General features: G+C 40.5%; 1 protein-coding gene across 1 annotated transcript in view; it reads left to right on the top strand.

The window, feature by feature from the left end:
* Positions 1 to 2,884: 2,884 nt before the first annotated feature.
* serpinf1.L (serpin peptidase inhibitor, clade F (alpha-2 antiplasmin, pigment epithelium derived factor), member 1 L homeolog) overlaps positions 2,885 to 23,709 on the top strand; it is a 40,193-nt gene continuing 19,368 nt past the window's right edge. Inside the window, 1 exon segment of the mRNA NM_001092514.1 lies at positions 2,885 to 2,957. The gene's annotated coding sequence lies outside the window, so the exon portion shown is untranslated.

The raw sequence follows: 23,709 nt of genomic DNA, 5'->3' as shown, positions 1-23,709 counted from the left end.
CATGAAAGTTACTAGAAGATCCGAATATAAAAAGTATGAAAAAAAAAAAACTGCTGAACAATCCCAAAAAAAAAAAAAATCCGAATATCTCTAGAACCCTCTTAGAGGCCCATTAATCAAAGGTCGAATTTAGAACGAATGTGAATGTCTAAAACTCGAACGAATATTACTGACTCGAAAACTCGAATCAGATTTGAATCGAATTCGACGAAACTAGAATCGAGCATTCGTTGCAGCTGGAAGAAGGGCATTTTATCTGCACACGTGGAAAGCATATTTTACAGTGAGAGTAGTAAAGAGGAGGAATGCATTCCCTAAAGACTTTGTACTGGGCAATTGCCAGATAACAGTAGTCTCAAGAACGGGTTGAATTACTGCTTAGCGATTTAAAAAATACTGAGCTGGCATGTTGATCTAGGCTGGATTGCAGGGAAGATACTTAATATAATGTAATGCAATCTTTACAGCATGAGAGTGGATACCTGTTAAGTAGCATGCAGATTAATCACAGTATAGACAGTAAATACTGCCTCTGCTAATGGCACCCACTTATCCTGCTGTACTTTTGTTTACTTCCCGTCCGGGAATTACTCCCCTAAGGTTAACAGCAGCTATGGGCCCGTCTATTTGGTTAAGGGAGTGTGTCCTCATTCCCATATTCATGAACCACACCCTGGGGATATTGGGACAGTTTCTTACATGCTACTTGATGTTCACGAGTCTTTAAAATTTGAGGGATCCCAAAGTTTGTCCATAGCCAAAGGTAGAGAACAGCATCCAGAAGGCCCCATGAGAAGGGTTCGTAGATTAGGCTTAAAAATCGACATAAAATAACATACACGGAACCCTAACCTGAGCCTTCCAAACCCTACCTGACCCAGCATGGTTGCTTTATTTATAGACCCACACCAACCTGTCCATCTTCAGCTTCACGAAAGGGGGGCAGATGGCATAGGTGTGCGCCTACAAGTAGAAGCCGGCAGAGTAAAGTCGCAGGTGGCGAGAGCAGAAGGAAAAACTCAACTCAAAAGTTGACCCTAACCTGCGAGTTTTGGGCCAGCATGCACATCACTAGGACTTGCGAGAGAGAGAGAAATCACAGAAGATAGTAGTTATTAATAATTCCTTTGTATTTGTTGTAGAGCTAGATGGTCATATCGGTGCAAGCATTCCATATAAAGGGATTCCATATTTCCCTTTTTCCCTCTTAATGTAACTAATAAATATTCGTCTCTGTCCCACCACATCATTGAGCCGGGACTAGGGCGCCAAGATATTAGGGGTGGCATGCTGCCCAGCTGCAATCTAAGGAGCACTGGGTACATATACTCCTGTACACATAATCACCTGTGCTCCGGCGCATGTGTGTGCTCATGCAGGTTGGTGGAGGGGGCTAGGACCCTGCCACCTAGGGCGCCCAAGCCCAAAATTCAGGCCTGCCAGTAACCTATGCCTGGGTAGTGACCTGTAGGAGCGAGATATGAACAGAATTTCTTGGTTTCCATTTCATGGAAACTCATGCATCTTCCTCTTTGGATTTTCAGGGGGCTGAATGTTGGAGACCTTGATATTGGGGGAAGCCTCAGTAGGTGAGGAAACATTTGTAGGGCCCAGGATACTGCAGTTATCCCTGGAGGCATCCATTCAAGTAACTAGTGCACATACTGTAAGTGCCACAGATGTAGACATCCGCAAGTGCAGAGGCAGTCCCTGTAATTACCTTGCAGTCAGTTTCACTTAAAACCACTTTCATTACTTTCATTATTATTCAGTTTTTCCTGCCTTCCGCTCTGAACTGATCGCTGCTGTATCTCTTGTAGCAGGGGAAGTCAGGCACTACCACCACCTCCTGACCATCTGGTTTCTCCAGGGCTCCCTTTGCATCAATAGACACAGCACACTCACACTGAAAGAACTGGGCAGAGTCAAAAACCAAACATGGGAAGGGACTCAGTATTAGTGAAAAATATTAGCAAATATTATTAAAATTAAATAATCTTTATTAGGACATGTATTAGCCTAACCCATTTCGTGCCAAGGTGGGCACTTACTCATAAGCTGTCGGTCTCCCCTGGTCAGACCGACCTTGGCATGAAATGTGTTAGGCTAATACATGTCCTAATAAAGATTTTTTTAATTTTAATACTGTTTGGGCTACTTTTTCACTAATAGAGTGAGTCCCTTCCCATTTTAGGCTTTTGATTTACTTTACAAAACCGATTGATAACCCCTTGGACTGGGGGGTTTTCGGGGATGAGACCACTGTATATTTTTGACATAAATTAGACATATGAGAGCTGTCCTTTTTTTGGTTTTGATTATTATTAATTGGTGTGTTAATGGTTAAGTTCCACTGGCACCCAGTTTATCCCAATACTTTTTGGACACCTACAATCTGGGCCAAATCAGGCTTATCTGATGGTTTGGTCCCCGGATCAATGATCAGATTATAATGGGCACCTATGCAGGCCTGTCAGGAGAGGATCACACCAAAGTACGACCCAGAAGGATTTTTAAACCTGTCCAATCTGGTCTGAAGGGGCTGAATCTGCCTCTTAAATCTGTGTGCGTATTTCCAGCTTTACAATCCAGCCACATCACCCTTTCCTCGTGTTTCTACAGCAGCTGTGGCTGAAGAGATTTCAATTGAACCTCCCCCTTCCATAGGGCTCCAGACACATCTGTTTGTCTGCTGAAGAATGCCTTGAAATGTCCCATCTGATCAGTAACATGAACCTTTCCCTCCCATCCCTCCAGCCTGTAGCCCAGTTGTGTCTCTCCCACCCAGGGCCGCCCTCAGCTCCACCTCAGCACTCACAGCCGATCTGCTCCACAGATAAAGAGAGGCACAAGGGCTGCCCTGCTCCACATTCCCAGAGTCATCCCCAGGGGAGGGAGAACAGGTGCCCTGTCCCAAGAGACAGACCCCGTTGGTACCAGGAATTACAATTGGCCAGGTATGAGCAGAATTCCTTCCTTATGTCACTTTATACTGCAGCACTGAGGAAACAGGCTGGAAGAGGGTATGGTCAAACATATATAAATGTATATACATAGCAATAACAATGTCATAGAAAAGCTGCTTGGAGAATTAGGGGTGAGAAGTGGCCCTGGGACTTAGCATAAGGAGTAACAATCAGAGGGAAGAGATGGGAAGGGTCAGTTCTACTTTCTGCAAAACTTCCCAGGGAATTGAGAACAATTACAGAACTTTTATATCCTGCAATTCTGATTGATTGTAAATGGCTGAATGGTAGCAGCGAATATAGGGAATATATGGGGCAATACTGGGCCACAAGGCTTGCTTTCACATATACAAATGATTTTCAGCATTTATTCCTGTAATAACGTCTCTTCCTCAACAGTCTTAATAAATAAAACCAGTTAAGGTTTATGTCACACTGTAAGATTATAAACTGATTTTTGGAGCTAGTTCAAAATTATATTTGCTGTCTCCTAAAAGGCATAACAGGCTACTTCCCCATACAACAAGCCATGGCATGAGATCTTTTATCCGGAAACCTGTTATCCAGAAAGCTCCAAATTACGGAATGGGCTCAGTTTTATCCAAATGATCCACATATTTAAAAATGTAAATAATTAAAAAGTAGCTTGTAATTGATACCAAATAAGATATTATTATTCCTTATTGGAAGCAAAACCAGACCAGTGGGTTTTTACATGATTTTCTAGTAGACTTAAGGTATGAAGAATTACAGAAATAGACGTTATCCAGAAAACCCCAGGATCTGAGCATTCTGCATAATAGGTCCCATATCTGTATAATTTGTATAACAGTTTAGCATAAATGTGATAGGACTGATGTATGCTTTTTCTTATACTAAAGTAATCCTGGTCTTTTTTGTTCTTGATAGAGCTTAAGCACATTTTCTCCACCTTTCTTGAACTATAATTCCAAGTATCCTATGCTGACATTCCTTCCAACTTGCCTTTGTTTATGTATTTATATATTAGTGTTGTTCTGTGTGGTTGGCAAGTTAATTTTTCCAGTTAAATTTGTGTCTGCTGAGCCGCTTTTTCCATATCTTTTTAACATGGATCAGACTCCTAATTTCCAACTCATCTTCCAAAGGGCAAACCAATGTTTTTTAGAGCCAGTTGGCTGCCCACATTGTGTTATTACATAATATCCAAATGGTACAAATAAAATCAAAATTGTTGAGTTTTGCGAGCAGAAATCAGTTATTTAAGGGGAATTCATGAATAAGAACAATATTCTTGTTGGTTATGAAAGGGATTCCACGCAAATTGCACTAAAACATAAGCAACGAAATTCAGGATACATCACAGTAAAAATATATTTTGCTCCCCCCCCCCCTCCAAAAACTTTAGATATAAAACTTGTATTATGCCAATTTAGTAGACTAGACATATTTTTTTTTCTACTGAAGCATCAAGGGGCAGATTTATCAAAGGTCAAAGTGAAAATTCGAATTTAAAAAATTAGAATTTCTTGCTAATTTTGTGTACTTTGACTAGGGAATAGTCCTTCGATTCGAATTTGAAAAAAAAAATTGAAAATTCGAATTTCGAAATGTATCATGTACTACTAGCTCTTTAAAAATTCCACTTCGACCATTCGCCATCTATAACCTGCAGAGTTGCTGTTTTAGCCTATGTGGCACCTCCTAGATTAGAACCTATTTGGAGTCATTTGGTGGACTTTGAAAAAAAAAGTTTTTTTTGGGAAAAACTTCAAATTGTACAATTCGAATACGCTATTTCTTAGATTCATACACTTCGAATTCGATAAACAGACCTATTCAGCCAAAAAAAAAACTTAAATTTCATTTTGGTCGGTCTTTTTCAATTCGAATTTCAAACTTTTTCAAATTCGATATTCGAACCTTGACAAATCTGCCCCCTAATGTCTTGGCTAATGGGAAATTATAGATACAGTTTAACTTGTGTTAATAATTGCAGTATTTATATACAGAGTGAGATTGAGAGCTAAATGAGCTGCGCACACAGGACTTAGTTAAAGGGAACGTCAACCCAAAAAATAATATTTTGCCTAATAAAAGAATACATAATTTTAAGTAACTTTCCAATATACATTCATTACAATTTTATCTATGGTTTGCATGTTATTTGTATTAATATTGAATACAATATTCTCTTCTCTGCCCTGGTGGCTCAGATTGTTGATACAATGTAAGACAAGGCAGCTGATTAACAGTCCTGACTTTGCTGGGGAATTAAGACTTTTGCAACATTGTTTTAAAAGTAACAGCCAGGAGTTAAGCAAATGCTACTTTTTATAACAAATGTTTTTTACAAATAACTTTAAAAACACTGCACATTTTTAATATGTCTATATTGGAAAGTTGCTTGGAATTATGTTTTCTTTTATTTTGCAAATGTTTATTATTGCCCTTTAATATTTTGCTCCTAGTTTATTGCTCAGCATGTTTGTTCGTAAAAGTGATCGAAATATTGGACGGTAAAACAGTAGCAAAATCAGTGTCTATGGAGAAAACAAATACTTTTTTAAGCATGTGCCCAGCAATTGTCACCTGCTGATTGGTTGCTATGGGTTACTAGACCCGGTGCAAACAGTATTTTGTTACTTTTATTATATTATTCCATATTATTCCATAAGTGAAGAATTATTCCATGGAACAGAGAGCTGCTCTGTATGATCACAAGTAGCTCTTTTATACAAAGCATCTCTAACCCATGGCTTCCCTTCAATGGCAATGGCAATTTCACTGCACACATTGTTTGTAGCCCATCACAGTACATTTGCTTGCCAGATGATCTTCTCTCTTTCCATGTCCCATTCCAGACATTTTAAAATAAATGTGTAGAGCAGGTTGAATGTTTCCCATTATTCCTAATGTTCCTAGGTTTTGTGAAAGGGCTGCACTGTGCTGAGACCCTGGGGCCAGACTTTGGTTGGTAGACGTCTACGACTCTGTTTTAACAAAAATTAAATAAACGGTAGCATCCTAAGTCCTCCAAACACACCTGGTGCAGCCATTGTTTAGCTACAATCATACAGTGTTGTTTCAACTGGCAGTTGCTATTTGCAACCAGGTGTACCTCCTGTAGGTTGCCAGTCCACATAAGGGCTACCAATAGTAAACCATAGCCCATAATTGGCACCCCCAGGATTTTTTTGGATACCTGTGTTGCTCTCCAAGTTTTTTTTACATTTGAATGTGGCTCACAGATGAGAAAGGTTGGGGATTCCTGTTTTAGGGACTTATTTTAGATCCCCTGCATAGAGGAGCATCAGAGATTTCTTTTTCCATAGATTCAGTGAGGTCTTCAAGCCATGGGTGTTCTAGTAACGGTTTGGGTACCACCCCTGAACTAGTTACAATTAGTGATGGTCAAATAAATTCGCCAGGCTCGAATTTGGGGCGAATTTCCACGTTTCGTCGCCGGCGAATAAATGCGTGAAACAGGCGCGAAAATTCACCTGCAAAAATTCGCCGCCACCATAAAAATTGCTCGCATCAAAACCATCGCACGTCAACATTATTCAGACGCCCATTGATTTTAATGCCAGTGGCAAAATTGACACGAGAGTCAGAATTGACGCGGGTGTCAAAATTCGCGTTTCACAAATTTTTCACCGTTTTCAGAATTTTGTGGGAAATTCACAAATTTTTCAGCGAAACGGACAAATTCGCCCATCACTAGTTCCAATAGTAAAACATCTAATGCACAGGAGTAAAATCAGGTCACATATACACATAATAAACCAATCAAAGCTAAACCCAGCGCAGACCATGATATCTTCAAATTGGGAAAGGAACAACTGCGTTGACTTATACATGACCCTGAGAAGTTTTCAGATTCTGGCTTTTTGCAGCATCTGGGTATAAATAATAATTCCAATTTAATTGTTTTTCCACCAATATGTAGCTTAGTTACCATCAAGTAAAGGTAGAGATATAGGATATATTTTCTGGAAAGCTCTAAATTACAGGAAGGCCATCCCCCATAGACTCCATATTAAAGGGTAACTCCGGCTTCCAAACCAAAATTTGATAAAGAGACCCACGTAACACAGAAACCCCTAATATACCCATCACAGTTACCTGTTTCTTCACAAAGTATGAATAAATGCCATTTTCTATGCTGAAATCCAGCTGTTTAATAGTTCTTTTCTTTCTGCAAGGAGGGACTAAACACTGATGTTACAAATTGTAACAACTTCTCCACAGCTTACAGACAGCATGCAGGAACTACATCACCCACAATGCATTGCACTGGGATGTTCTGTTCCTTATTGAAATCACAAGTGCAAGGAATTGTGGGGTTTGGAGGATGCAGGCTGAGGACAGATGGCTGCTGATACAAAGTAACAGTAGTCAGCCAGCTCAGCAAAGTAGTCAGACAGATCAGCAGAAGAGCAGGGGACTAGGCTTACGGAACTGTTCTAAACCATTAAAAATCATAAAAAGCCTGCATATTTTTTAATTGATGTATATTGCAAAGTTGCTTGAAATTGTTTACTTTTCAAAAAGCTTAAGTTATGTTTGTGTGGAGTTCCCCTTAAATTAAATAATTCAAAAGTTTAAAACATATTTCCTTTTTCTCTGTAATAATAAAACAGTATTTTGTACTTGATCCCAACTAAAATATAACTAATCCGTATAGGTGGGAAAATAAAACTGGTTTATTTAACATTTTAATGATTTTTTTTTAGCAGACTTAGAGTATGAAGATCCAAATTACGGAAAGACCCCTTATCCAGGAAACCCCAGGTTAAGGATTCGGCATAACAGGTCCCAAACCAGTACTGGTTTATTATTACAGAGAAAAAGGAAATCTTTTCTAAAAATGTTAATTATTTGAGTCTATGGGAGATGGCATTCCTGCAATTCAGAGCTTTCTGGATAACAGGTTTCCGGATAACAGATCCCACACTTGCAACATGTAAAGGTACATATTATCAAAATGTATTTGACTTTGTAACTTCAGTCCTGCCAGTGCAGTAAAGCAGAGTATGATTTATTTGGATCTGTTGAAGCTTTATGTTCCAAATTCAGAGAATCATTCATATTCAAGGGGCCAAAACTTTACAGAATCCATTTGAAAAACGACTGCATAAGTTTTGTATTTGGGGAGAAACATATCTCCTTTGATGATTGGGATATAGTTCCTTGCGCCAGGTTTGTTGCCGACGCTGCCTCAAACCGTCATGTTTACGGCTGGACAAGATTAATTATATTAAAGAGTATGGACTCATTAAGGGCTTTGGGGTAAACTCCAGGGTGATTTTTCATGTTAATTAAGAAACAGCTAAGGCCTATATATAGGATTTTCTGATTATTATGATAGAGGTGACATGCAGTGTAGAGGAGCTGAATATAAATCTCTGAGCCACACATCAGACCCATCTCCCTTTAATGTATCCAACTGTGCAAATCTAATGAAACTGTGCATTATAGCCCTCATTTACAAAGGGCAGGGTGCAAAGTGTAAAGAGTGCACTTAATAAATGGCAGGCATTAAAGGAGAAGGAAAGTTTAAAACTGACTTTATCAGAAAGGTCTATATAAATACATCAGTAAACAAAGTAATGCTGCTCTGTCAAAAGAAACACAGCTTTTCTGTCCTTCTATTGTGTACACATCATACCTCCCAACATTTTGGAAATAAAAAGAGGGACAAAAAAGTTGCCGCTTGCAGTATTGGGATTTTTTGGCCACGCCCATTTTGTGGCCACACCCCCTAATTACCATTTTACTATAAAGTTTTTCAGGTTATGAAAGTTTGATCATATTTCTGTGTTTTTTTTCCAGTTATTACAGATTTGCTAATGAAGGTGAATTGTCCTTTAAGCTGTGAGTCTAAGGGCACAACTGGTGATTCGGGGAGATTTAGTCGCCTGGTGGCTAATCGCCTCTTCTTTGGGACGACTAATCTCCCTGAACGACTTCCCCCTGTCTTGCGCCGGCTATAATGAAAAGTCGCCTGCGGCATGGCACAAGTGGCGCTTCGTATTCCGAAGTCGCCCAAAGTTTCATCGTGAGGCAACTTCGGAATATGAAACGCCGCGTGTGCCATGCTGCAGGCGACTTTTCATTATAGCCGGCGCAAGACATCAGGAAGCCATTCGGGGAGATTAGTCAAGGTGAATAGACTAAATCTCCCCAAATCGCCAGGTGTGCCCTTACCCTAACTTCTCCCAAGAGACCTGTTATCTTATATGGTTACAATTACTTATTTGCTTTTCTCAAAATTCTTAAAAAAGTATCTTATCTGCAGCTGTGGCTGATCTGGGCTCTCTGCCAAAAGCCAATTAAGTTAGAAACATTGTTTCTTTTTCTACCTGTTCAGTGCAGAGAAAATCGGGACTTTCCAGTACAAAAGAGGGACTGTCCCTCTAAAAACAGGACAGTTGGAAGGTGACACATGGGCTACTGTCAGACAGACTTCCTTCTTTCAGCTCAAACCTCCAGGGCTTGGGCTTGGGCATGCTCAGTTTGCTCCTCTCTCCCCCTCCCTTCTCCCTCCTCTGCTCCCTGCTGTAATCTGAGCCTAGAGCGATAAGTGAGCAGGAAGAGACTCAGGCAGTACGTGATGTCACACCAAGCTAATATGGCAGCTGCTATCCTAAACAAACAGATAGAGCTGTTTACTCAGGTATGATAAAGCATTCTACAGAATAAATACAGTATTATAGCTTCCACTATTGTGGCTAATTTATTGACAATAAACTCTGTAGCATTCCTTCTCCTTTAAGGACAGGGATGGCTGCTATTTCCATTTCCCGCGCCCCCAGATGAACCGGGCACAGCAGCCGAGGCACGGGTACATAAAAGGCAATATCAGCAATGACTCTCAGTCTTGGAGCGGGTTAAACAAATGTAGCCCCTGTTTCCCAGGAAAACAAAACGAAAAACTAAAGTTTGGCTTCTCTTGTTCTTTGATTGATTTTTTTCATTTCCTATTCATATCTCTCGTTGTTCCTTGGGAACCAGAAATTATGCTCTAAGCTTGAGTGGGCAGAGAATAAATGTGTCTGAATAATTCCACGCACAGCACAATGTAAGAATATGGGTACATATTATTCTGACTATCTTTTCTCCTAAATTTGTGCCGGTCGGTGTTAATAAATTTTACACGGGCGAAAGAAATGATGCCCCTATGTGTATCACTTAAGGAACCAAGTGAGCTCCAGCCATGATACTTATATACATGAATGCTTCTGGCCAGATATTCACTGTTATAAATGTCCCTTCTATTCTCCAGCTAGGTCTTGGTGGTTTGAAAAATGCTTTGGTACATGTAAACATTAACCACAGCAGGTTCTTACTCTTCCTTATCATGGCACATAGTATTCCAAACGCTGAATTTGGTTCAACGCAAACAATAAAAAGTTATGAGATCAGTTATCCAGAAACCCATTATCCAGAAAGTTTCGAATTATGGGAAGGCCGTCTCCCATAGACTCCATTTTAATTAAATCATTCACATTTTTAAAAAACGATTCCCTTTTTTTCTGTAATGATAAAACAGAAAGATATAAGATATAATTAATCCTTATTGGAAGCAAAACCAGTCTATTGGGTTTAGTGCATGTTTACATGATTTTTTAGTAAACTTAAAGTATGAAGATCCAAATTACGGACAGACCCCTTATCCGGAAAACCTCAGGTCCCGAGCATTCTGGATAACAGATCCCATACCTGTAATCCATTAAAATCGTATATGGGTTTTAATATAGGTAATAATTCTTTTAAGCATAGGATCAGGAATGTTATTTCTATATAATACACAAGAGCCATGAATATCCTGTAAATTATACCCTTATAAACGTTGACTAGTGATTATTTTAGCCATCAGCAACAAGTAAAGCACATGTAAGGAGACGTTTGGTGTGCAGATTCAACTAACCATTTCAACCTATGAGGCATAGGCTTTGCATCATCCAATCACATTCTGTAAGTCTCTTGGACTATCAAAAACAGAGCTGGCCAATTACCTTCAGTGGTGGATGTTAAAGGCCAATTGATGTCAATTGATAGGAGCAGTAGCTGCACCACTGTCTCTATCCCCATTGAATGGACCAGTTGGGCACTGTATGTGGTTAAATCCCTGAGGATGACTACACAACACACATAGGATGGAAAATGCAACTGTTACAAATGTACCTGTTCACTAGCGCCAAGCAGCGTCAGATTGGGATGCCAGGGGCCCAGCAGAAAACCTTAGATCAGTGACCCCCAACCAGTAACTCGTGAGCAACATGTTGCTCACCAACTCCTTGGATGTTGCTACCAGTGGCTTCAAAGCAGGAGCTTATTTTTGAATTCCTGGCTTGGAGGCAAGTTTTGGTTGAATAAAAACCAGGTGTACTGCCAAACAAGAGTCTCCTGTAGGCTACCAGTCCACATAGGGGCTACCAAATAGACAACCACAGTCCTTATTTGTCACCCCAGATACTTTTTCATGCTTGTGTTGCCCCCCAGCTCTTTTTACATCTGAATGTTGGACACGGGTAAAAAAGGGGATTCCTGCCTTAGATCATGGGCCCACTATCCAAACTATTTTTCCTCCTGTCCTCAATCAACCTCTTTATTGCACTACAGGTATAGGATCCATTATCTTTTTCTGTGTAATACCTTGTACTTGATCTCAACTAAGATAAAATGAATCCTTATTGCAGGCAAAACCGCCCTATTGGGTTTATTAAATGTTTACATGATTTTTTTTTAGCTTTTTCCATTATCTGGAAAACCCCAGGTCCTGAGCATTCTGGGTAACAGGTCCTCTATATGTAGTCTCTTTTTTGTACATGCTACATACTATTGTTCTATATATTAAGGGGCAAATTCATCAAGGGTCGAATATTGAGGGTTCATTAACCCTCGATATTCGACTGGGAATGAAAATCCTTCGACTTCGAATATCGAAATCGAAGGATTTTGCGCAAATACTGCGATCGAACAATCGAAGGAATAATTGTTTGATCGAACGATTAAATCCTTCGAATCGAACGATTCGAAGGATTTCAATCCAACGATCGAAGGATTATCCTTCGACCAAAAAAACTTAGCCAAGCCTATGGGGACCTTCGGTTCGGTAGCTTTTAGGTGGCGAACTAGGGGGTCGAAGTTTTTTCTTAAAGAGACAGTACTTCGACTATCGAATGGTCGAATAGTCGAACGGTTTTTAGTTCGAATCATTCGATTTGAAGTCAAAGTCGTAGTCGAAGGTCGAAGTAGCCCATTTGATGGTCGAAGTAGCCATAAAAACACTTCGAAATTCGAAGTTTTTTTACTTCGAATCCTTCACTCTAAGTTAATGAATTGCCCCCTTAGTCTTTTTCTTCCCATACAGAAATAAAGAATGACCATGAATTAGGCCAAATGTTTAGAAGCAGAGGCACACTGACAATTATTCCCACCATGGGTTTTCCTGGTATTCAACACTAGCACCAAGTCATATATTCAGCTGTACTTTAGACTCTTACCTTTGTGCTCTAAGCTCATTCATACTGAGGGAATGCGTATTTTATTTATAAGACGTGAATCATTTCTGTGATTCTAAATTCCATCTAGTGCCATTAAAGCTAATGGAGATTTAGATTCAGCAATCAAATGTAAGTGAATATTTATAGACAGCACATGATCAGTGGCTCTGTACTTACACAGCAACTATTAACCAAGTACCACAGACTTGCCTGTAGGCACTCTAAAGGTGGCAATAGACACATAGATCCGATCGTACGAATCGAGGATTCGTACGATTTTCAGATTGTGTGTGGCGTGTGCCGACATCTTTCGCCACACACAATGTGTGCCGATCGGTCGTTTGGTCGATTGATTAGGTTTGATTTTGACCCGACCGATCCCGCCGGAGCCCATGGCACATCGTAATCTGATCGTTTGGCCATACGCCCGAACGATCAGATTACCCCCGATATAGCCATGCCTGTTAATGGCATATCGGGGAAAGATCCGCTCATTTGGCAACATCGCCAAACGAGCGGATCTTTGCATCTATGGCCACCTTAACTGGGATTAGTATCAACTGCCCTGCTCTAATTTATTCATTCCTTCAAAAACCCAACTTCATTGGTCAAATACAGTCGTTTTCATAAAAGTACATTATATTCAATATTACACCTAGACCATTTAAAGTCCATACAATCCTCATAAACTGCTTAGTGATGTCACCAGTTCCATTTGGTGCTTCCATTTGGTCATTGATGTCACCTGACTCTTTAAAACCAATGTGTTGTAAGAATTAATGCTCTCCCTGTTTTCAAATATAAGGATATTAGAAGTCACCTTGAAATTCCATGACTTGCATAATGGTGTTTGGTCGACGGCTTCATATATTCATATTGGTTTTGCCATTCCTTAATGACTTTAATATTCTATAAACACACAAGAATCAGGAACATCCTGTAAAGTATAGCCATAAAAAAATCTGTTTTGAGATGTCATCAGATATAATCATATCATATCATATAATAATATGTTATGGATTTTGTGTCACGTGACTCAGTGAAAGTTTTAGACTATAAAGAATAAGGTACCTGCTTTTATAAGAATATTAGAAGTCACCTTGGAATTCCTTGACCTGTATAAAGACTAGACCTGCAGCCTTGTGCCTTTATATGCTCGTGGAACTCCTTAGTGACTTCTAGGGGCAGATTTATTAAGGGTCGAATTTCGAAGTTAAAAATACTTCGAAATTCGACCATCAAATTGAAATACTTCGACTTCGAATATCGAAGTCTTTTTCATCGAATTTGGAATCGAACGATTCGAAGGATTTCAGCGAACGATCGAACGATTTTACTTCGACTTCCAAAAACTTAAAAAAATTCTCTAGAAGGTCCCCATAGGCTAACATAGCACTTTAATAGCAGGTTTAATTTGGCGAAGTATTGAAGTCGAAGTTTTTTTAAAGAGACAGTCGAATATTCGTTCGAATATTCGAACGATTTTACTTTGAATTGAATTCAAAGTCGTGGTATCCTATTTGATGGTCGAAGTATCCAAAAAATTATTTTGAATTTCGAATTTTTTTACTTCGAAAATTCCTTTGAATTCACTTCTACCCTTGATAAATCTGCCCCTTAATGTCCTTACACATTACAACAGGTGTTACATGATTTCCTATATAAATGGAGCTTAGTAATGTCATCAGTTAAATTCAGTGATGTAATTTGTGCCATGTGCTCTCTGTTATAAAATACGAGGATGTTAAAAGTCAGGGAGTTCCATGACCTGGAACTCCTTCAGCCTTGTGACTTTATATAGTAATGGAACCCTTCAATGACCTATAATATATGTATATTTTATATTATTATATTATTCCCCATATAATACACAAAATCCATGAATATCCTGTAAATTATATCCTTATAGTGATGTCATCCGTCATAATCTGTACATTTCTGTCATATGACTCAATGAACGATCACAAATATTGAAACACACTCAGACAAAATCATACTCACCACACATTTCACTCCTGTTGTTTCAAGCTAGCCAGTTCAGATAAAGGTTGTAATAGTGTAACTAAAACGTAACTTTTAATAAATATTCTAATTTATACATGCTGCACATGTATACAGAGAAAATGGTTTTAATGTGCAAAGCCGTGCAGAACCTTGTCCTTAAAATTACACACACATTAAAATCGCATAAGGTGGAGCGGTGATGTTAATACTACTTACTATTGAGGCTTTAGTATCCACATTTTTAGTCGCTATGCATCTGAATAGTATTATTATAATAGCCGACACTTCCCTCCCTTCCAAAACTTCCCCCGTGCAGCACCTGCCTATCTACGTTGGGAAAAAGTGGGATCTACTCACATCACCTTCCACCAATGTCGCCCTACGTGTTTCACTGATTTCTCAGCTTCATCTCAGATTTCTCCGCGACCTGTATAAAAGCACTTGCCTTCAGCTGCAAGCTTTTATATGGTGATAGAACTCCTCAGGGCATATATTTTTGCAATGGGTTGTATATTTTCCCCAAATAACAGTCTGGTCTATTGTTACAGAGGCTTTTCATAACATAACTAGCTTTCCATAATTGCTTCTCCTGTATTGGCATGGCCAATTAAAGAGCAACACGGTCGGACAGGGGCAGGAGCGATCCTGCCATTTTGCCGCCCGAGACGGCCTTCGTTCTGCATTTTCAGCACCGGCGGGGGTCAGGGGCGTCCGCATCGCTAGGGCAGAGAGCGCAATTGCAGGCAACCAGTGGGGCTCTGCCGCCTGAGGCGAGTTTCTTGGGGCTTGAGAGACAAAGGGCAGGTGGGGATCAAGTCTGGGTTGGTGGGGCCCATGAGTGCCAGGGCCTGCCAGGTTTTTTCTCATTGTCCTGCCAGCCCTGAAGGCTGATGAAAAGTAGGCATAAACTGACCAGCCCTACAAGGTATCCAAACAGTTGGCCCATGGGCCCAGGAGCAGGGCCGGATTTACATAGTGGGCACCCCTAGGCCTGCTGCCGTTTGTCATCCCTGTCCCCTTCCCTTCATTCGTGCACACGCACTCATTTTCATCATCAGGTCAGGAGCACTGGGATTGGCACAAAGGAAATTTAAACAACTATTGTATCTCATGAGCAGCATTAGAGCTTCCAAACCAATGTGAATGTGGTTGGGCAGCATGCCTCCCCCTTAAATCCTGCCACCCTAGGCACGGGCCTTGGTGGCCTTACCACAAATCCAGGCCTGCCCAGGAGATATATATCATACAATGGCCCTACACAGGGACATGCATATGTCCTTGTTCTATTGATGAGAAGCTGTGGCTGTTATTGACGTCTTTGTGGCTGATTAGTAAAGGGTTTATGGCTGCTCTATCTGGTTCCGTCTCCAGACCCCTGCAAGTATCTCAATGCTATTGTTAAATCCTCTTCTCTAGACTGGGCTGCTTTCCCCTTCAGACACACAGAGGACGTGACTTCTGGCTCCCTGTGTTATTTTGGCATAAAGAGAAGCGTGTAATTAAATGCAAAGCTATCTCGCCACCAGCATTGCTGATCTTTGCCTGACAAGTCTTTCATTATCACGGAAATATTCTCAGCTCTCCAACAAGTTTTTGCGGCATCAGCACAATGATTTCCCTGAACTTGCATTTTCTTCAATGGTCGAACTTAAAAAACACTGTCATTTTCCAAGAAAATCGTGGCAGGCATTTTTTCCTGTGTGGTTTGGCCAACTCTTGTGTATCGTATTTATTGCAAAGAATTCACACAAAAAAGGGGGGGAAAACTCAAAAGAGTTCCAGTAAGTTTAGAGCTGGAGTGAATTTGTTTGGACAGAATTTGTTTGTTGCAGCTTAATCGATGGTAGCTAGGAGTAGCCTTTTCTCTACACTTGTATTTTCTCTTCTGTTAAAGTGCTACAGTATGTGTGTGTTATTCATCAATGAGAACTCTATCTGTTCATCGCTAGCAAATTCCGGTGTTGGCTATTTAGCAATAGTATAACCGTTGTACATGTTCAGTCCTCACCCTAATTGCAGAGCAGTGAAAAAAAGACATTTTGGGTGCTGGGCTCTGGAATGCTTTGTTGTATCAAGGGTCAGAACAGAACATACAAAAATACAATACAAAAAAGTATTTTCCCGCATTTCGTTACTGCCGGGGTGCACCTTCCTATGGGCCACAAAGCACCCCATCTGTTCTTACCCTAAAGTAGATATTGTTCAGAGAAGAGGGGCAGCCACATGTTTAGATTATTTTTTTGTTGTACCAATTCCTCCCTAAATTTAAAGGGCAATGAAAGTCCAATTCATAGAGTGTTCCAACTTTTTAAGCACCCCACTTAATCCAATTGTTAACCTTAAACCCAAATCCAGCGCTCCCCTTTATGTATTAAGGGAGGTCTTTTGTTTGGGAGCTCGGATCAACGATATTTACTCTATGGGGGGAATTCACAAAAGTGTCGGGAACGAAAAAATGTCTTTAAAATGTCGTAGAAAGTGTCGTAGCAACAGCCAACAAATTCACAGAGCATTTCTCCGCCAATTTCCCGACATGTACAACACTTTTGAATTAGTGTCGTTAAAAGTGGGCGTGGCTTTTTCGGCGCCACTTTTCCCGACATTGTTATGAATTACTCGTAAACTCCTTTTTTTTTACAGACAATTTTTCAGACACTTTAGGCTCTCCAAAATGAAAATGTCAGTCAAATTGTCTTTTAAAAAGTCTTGGTAAATGTCGTTTGTACGATGAAAAGATATACGACATTTTAGAAAATTGACAGACTTACGAGACATTCAGAGATGGTAACATCTGCCTTTGTGAATTTGCCGTTCGTACGTCATTTTACAAATTTGTTGACCACCACTTCTGGGTGACTTATTTTACCGACACTTTTGTGAATTCCCCCCTATGTGTATGAATTCTCTGTGTTGCCCTGGGTTGGAGCCCTTCTGTGGGTTGGTACTCTTGGGTTACCTGCAAAAAACAAAGCGGGTACCCTGCAGGCTGTGGGTAGGATTTTCGAGTCTGGGAATAGATTGTGTTGGGGCCTCTCATCTATTTTTCTTTTCTTATGTAATATAATCCATATTATCTGTATTTTACTCCTTTAAGCATTTTTATAATGCTGATATCACTTCTGGTTTGTACCAATAGCATTTCCCGTTTAATGGTGGTCAGTGGGTTGCAGATCAAGCAGCTGCGGGTCCAAGTGGGTAACAATGTGGGTTGCAGTTCCAGGTTGGGTCCAGGTTTCAAAAAATGGTTCAGCGCAGGAATCGACCCTGGGCCAGTGATTGCATACTAAAATAATAATAAAATGCTAATAATAAAGTGGTGCAATGGTGCCAATAAAAATACTAAGCAGCTAGACTGCCTGTTTCTGGTTCTTTACCTCTTTATAAAGAAGCAGCTTTGTATCGTGAGTGGGGTGCATCTAAGAAGTTCAGTGGTGCAATGGTTAGCGCTAGTGCCTTGTAGTGCTGTAGTCCTAAGTTTGATTTTAACCAGGGCACAATTTGCAAGGCATTTGCGTGTGGGGTATTCTAGTTTTATCTCACACTCCAAATATAGGCAGGATAATTAGTTCCTTATAAAGCTGGCCCTAGTGAATGTGCTATATGCATTAAATAAGGAATAATAGTACTACTGTAGTGCCAGGGTACAGGTTTGTGGGGAGTGCTTACCATAGGAGCATCCCAGGGATGGAACTAGGGGTAGGCAGAGTAGGTACATGCCTAAGGTTCAAAGCTGGGGGGGTGGCATACACGTACCTTTTCTGCCTTCTACCACTAGTCCAGGTCCCTTTCTCCTCTCTGCCTGAGTATGCATTGATTCACGCGTGATTGCCCATTCAGACTGGCCTGGTCCAGCTCTGGAGCATCCCTCCTTCTAGGTGAATTGGCCTTTTGTTGTACTTTATTATTTTATTATTAACATGTATTTATATAGCGCCAACATATTGCCTAGCACTGTAAAGTAAATGTGATTATACAACTACATCACATGAATCTCTTTAAGTACTTTAAGTGAGTCACCTCTGCAGGACCCGCTGCCGACACTCAGCTACACAGGTACAATGTGATACATTAGTTCATACATTTGTCAGCTTCAGCCCTTACTGAGCCTTCTCACTGGCTTGAAGAGAACTAGAAGGTAAATTACTGTACCACACTGTAACAGCTGCTCTCTAATTTAGTATTCTTGGGAATCATTTCCAAAGCTCACTAACTATGCAGAACTATGCACTGACTATAAAGTTTTCCTTTGACACTCAAACAATGGCAAAAAATCCCAAATTAAAAAATAGAATGCAAGCTTTAAACCTCTAATCAGTCATTTTTGTGAAACAGAAACATATGGGTTCATTTAGTAATGGTGGGGCAGGGTGCACCATGTGTCTTACACTTTACTTTCTGTCCCCCAGGTTCATCCTTAGTCACAGGTTTTTGTGCTCCATTCTAACATGCAAAGACATGTGGCCTTTCTCATGAATATGGTTCTGCCTTTATTCACAAACGTGGGCTATTGGGGGGTTACATGAGCATCTCCTCTAGAGACACCCTTTAGCTGGTGCATCATTCAGACCTGCAAGCTAGGAAGCACTAATGGGTGCAAGGTAATAGACAGGCATTAAAGGAGAACCAAAGAAGAAAGGTGTAGCTCTGGAGAGGATTCGGCACAGGTAAAGATAATGGGGCAGTATTGGTGGGTTTGTGAGAGGGGAGAATTCTCTTGGGCAAGTTGTTATCTATGTTTTTTGTTGACCTTTAAATGCAGTGCTGCCTTGTTTCCATGAGCCATGAGCATCCTATGGGCACCAGTGCTCAGTGGATAGGTCCTAAGGGCCCCTTAGAGCTCTGCACTTATGTCTGTGGAATTACTATACAATCTCTCTAGAGTCTGTAGAACTTGCTTTTTTCCAGTTTTGTTGCCTTTAAAATTGCCATAGTTATACTTAAGTGTCAGATTTATAAACAGGGTACTGCTTGGGCATCACAAGTTTTGGAACTAGATGTTCTTCAGATGTGGTATTTAATGTATTTATTCTCCCCTTTCCACTTTTCCTCTTTTATGTAAAGCCAAGACATATACTATGTATCCAAGTTCTTTGTGCCCAGGGTGTTTAAGCACATCCACTGGACACTGCAACACGGAATGAAATGACGACTGCCCAAACAACGGCTTATTAAGGTTCCCCTTAGGAGCCGCTTTTTCCCATGTGCGGCCTTCTGTGTCCGGCTTTAACCAAGCTGTTCTAGGGACCGCAGAGAGGGTCAGAGAAAGCAAGGAAGGTATTTCAGTGCCTGGGTTGGATAACAACAATATAACAGCTGGAGGCCTAATAAAAGAGAAGAATTGGACAAGATGAAATGTTTCATTCACTATTCAGCCCTAAACAATAAAATGCATTGAGGTTGCAAAAAGGTGAAACCACCCACCATCTGTGCTGTTCTTTAACTTTAGCCCCAGCTCAAGCTGCATTCTTCACGCCATTTGAATTTTGCTCTGTGACCCCTAACGGGAAGTTTAAAGAGACAGCAGCAGCCGCCATATCACAAAGCAGCCTTTTGGCTCCTTTCAGTCCCAGGCAACCCAAAGAAAGCATTTTGCAAATGTGTGAATGGCCGGCTCATTAATTATAAAGGATCATGGAATTTATTGCTGTGTAACACACAGAGTTTCAATGACAATGGGAAGCCAGCGTCTTTAACAGGATCAGGGTTCAGCTTTGTAAATCAGCTGTGATTTCCCTTCTATTTTTAATGAGTGCCACTTATACTAATAAAATAGAATAAAAAGGCATTGCCATGGGTCTTTGGAGGTTTAAAAGTGGATGATTTCACTGGCATGTAAATAGGAAGCGGTTTGAAATCACAAGGTGACTGACATTGCATTCTGGGCTTCCAGTATATAAAAACCTTTATCAAGCGGAATATTCTTAAGGGACACTGAAAGTGCGCTGCAGATTCACAAATCTCTTCTCTTGCAGTTAAAAAAAATCTCCCAGATAACCTGACACTATGCCCAGAGGATCTGTACCCACTCACAGTCAAGCATTGCATATGTTACATATTTTATTTGTGGTGCAAAGTCTTCCAAGCGTTCGTGGCAAATGCAATAACTAAGGAGAGATTATTTTTCCATCTGCAGAAGGTGTAGCAGCTAATTAAAGTGGACGGACTGTGAATAACATGAAGTACAGTCGTGTACAGACTCACACAGAATTCTTATGATATACCGATAATTCCATGGAGAACAGAAATGCTATTTGATATACAATACTGTGTTAGTTCCTTGTACAGGTATGGGATCTGTTATCCAGAATGCTCGGGACAAGGGGTTTTCCAGTTAATGAATCTTTCCGTAATTTCGATCTTCATACCTTAAAGGTGGCCATAGATGTAACATTTACGATCTTTCTTGGAAAAGATCTTTCCAAGAAAGATAGTTCGTTTCAATACACACGTGTAGAGCTGAAGTCAGATATACAGGTAGAAACAATAGAATTCTACCGTATCAGACGATTCAGCAGTAACAGGGCCGCCATTAGAAATCACAGGGCCCCGTACAACAAAATCTTTGGGGCCCCGCCCACACTGGCGCCCAAGCCCCACCCCATATCCTGCCCTCTCCACATCCCAGTTAAAAGACCACACAGACATCAGCGCTATAAAAGTAACCTCCCCCCACACAAGTTATAAAAAGCTATTGATGGTCAAGGCCCCCTTATAAATTAAAAGCAAAAACATTGGCGCCAGGGCCCCCCCCATAAAAGTTTTTAAAAATTGGGGCCCCAAAGAATATTTTTTAAAACAACATTGGCGTCAGAGCCCTCCTCACAAGTTAAAAAAAATTGGTTGAAGTTAAGGACTTCAACTTCACCTCCTTTCGTGACTTTGGGTCTTTTCACCGCTTCAGGACTTCAATTTCGTCTATTTTCGTGACTTTAGGTCTTTTTGCCGCTTCGGGACTTCGGCTGTTTTCTTGACTTCGGTTCTTTTCGAGTCTTCCGGACTTCGGCTGTTTTTGTGGCTTCGGGTCCTTCGGCTGCTAGGCAATTCTGAATACGGGACTTGCAAAATGGGCGCATTGCTCGGGCGCTCGTATGGGGGGCCCAGCTCTTTCAAAACTGCAGCACTGCCGGGCCCCCCTTCATGCCCAGGCCCCTTGTCCCCCTGATGGGGACCCTGAGCAATAACAATGGCTGATGTTAAATGCCTTCAAAGGCACCCGATCAAAATTTTCTGTCCAGCCCGATCGATGAGCCGACTGATATCCAAGTCTTCTGCTGATATCCCACCATACACGCACCAATTATCATACGAAAATGAGTTTCATGCGATATTATCTGTACATCTATGGTCAAATCTACTAGAAAATCATGCTAACGTTAAATAAACCCAATAGGCTGGTTTTGCTTCCAATAAGGATTAATTCTATAATATTAATTCTATTATATTAAATACAAGCTCCTGTTTTACTATTACAGAGAAAAAAAGGGTCGAATTGAAAATTCGAATTCTCAAGATGTTTTTAGCCTTTCAAACATTGTTTTTTTTTCTGTGAAAATTTGAATCAAATTCATTTTGAGTTTTCGGGTTTTACATATTTGAATCTTTAAATAAATAATCCCCCCAATCAAATTTCAAGGTAAATCGAATTTAGTAGAGTTTTAAAAAATTCACATGAATTCAAAATTTGACCCTTAATGCATGTGCCTCCCCAAGTACCCCTGCCCCTCTCTGTGCAAACTCCAATTGGATTTTTGTAGCCTGCGCCACTTCTTTTTCCTCATGTTTAACTGCATCAAATGATCGTGATAGTTAAAGCTGATCATTCACTGTGCCCTTAGATACAAGGGGTGCAAAAGCATGATATTTAGTGATCATTCAAAAATTTGCATCTGGGGTCTGGTTGCTATCTGATCTAGTGCAGGTGCTCTGAATGACATGGAAAATAGAGGTTGGGTGATGCCAATGTGCTTCCTCCTATAAACGCATCATGAATTCGGTGCTGCCCAATGTGGGTATCTGCACTCCAGAGAAAACACAGGGGCACATGTAGGTCTATGCACTCCACTTTGAAGCACGACTAATGATGGGCGAATAAATTTGCCAGGCGAGAATTTGCGTTGAATGTTCGCGTTTGGACTCGCATCGGAAAAGTCGCTTGCGTCAAAACCATAGTGCGGCAACACTATTGGGACGCCCATTGACTTTAATGCTGCCGTGAAAATTTACGCAAACTGAAAATACGAGTTAAGCTAATTTTTCGGTGTTTCGCGTATTTTGCAGGAAATTCGGGAATTTATCGGCAAGCCAAACGGGAGAAATTCGCCCATCACTAACCATGACCAGGAGCAATTTAAAAAAGTGCAGGGTTCAAGTGACCAAAAAAACAATGTGCTAAAAAAAATGTCTATTGCCTTCAACAGGTTTTGCAATTTTTCGCCGTTTCCTGAATTTTTGGCTAAGCGAAATGGGACAAATTCACCCTTCAATACTGGTTAACACAAACATGGAGCTGAATTAACTGAGAATAATGTAGAAAAGGTGGGGTGAGGGTAACAAAATACATTTGGAATTCCTGGTTTTCTGTAGCCATGATACAAGACAGCAATAGGCAAGAAATAGACACTTTTATTCCAACATAATTTCCTGAGTAGTAGAAATGAGCATATACTGAATAGGGGACCATTCACATTCAGTCAGCCTCTGGCTCCTCCATTGTAGGTTAGGCTAGAACTTATAATGTGTTTAATGTGTATACCCTATTGGATAGCACAGACTGGTCCATGATCCATGAGAAGCATTGCCAGACATACAGCCCAATATCCAGACTGCAGAATGTGTATCTGTTTGGTGAGCAGGCTATATTAGGGGGCACATTTACTATTGGTCGAATATCGAGGGTTAATTAACCCTCGATATTCGATCGTCAAAGTAAAATTCTTCGACTTCGAATATCGTAGTCAAAGGATTTACCGCATTTCCTGCGATCGAACGATAATCGATCGAAAAATCGATAGATTCCAAGGATTTTAATCCATCGATCTAACTCATTTTCCTTCGATCCCAAATTGGCTAGAAAGCCTATGGGGACTTTCCCCATAGGCTAACATTGATGCTCGGTTTTAGGTGGCGAAGTAGGTGGTCAAAGTTTTTTTTTTTTAAAGAGACAGTACTTCGACTATTGAATGGTCGAACGAAGTAGCCAATTCGATGGTCGAAGTAGCCAAAAAAATACTTCGAAATTCAAAGTA

The sequence above is a fragment of the Xenopus laevis genome, chromosome 2L (assembly GCF_017654675.1).
Source record: "Xenopus laevis strain J_2021 chromosome 2L, Xenopus_laevis_v10.1, whole genome shotgun sequence".
Classification (NCBI taxonomy): Eukaryota; Metazoa; Chordata; class Amphibia; order Anura; family Pipidae; genus Xenopus; species Xenopus laevis.
Note: the sequence above shows the minus strand (reverse complement) of the source record. Positions and strands in the feature narration are given on the sequence as shown.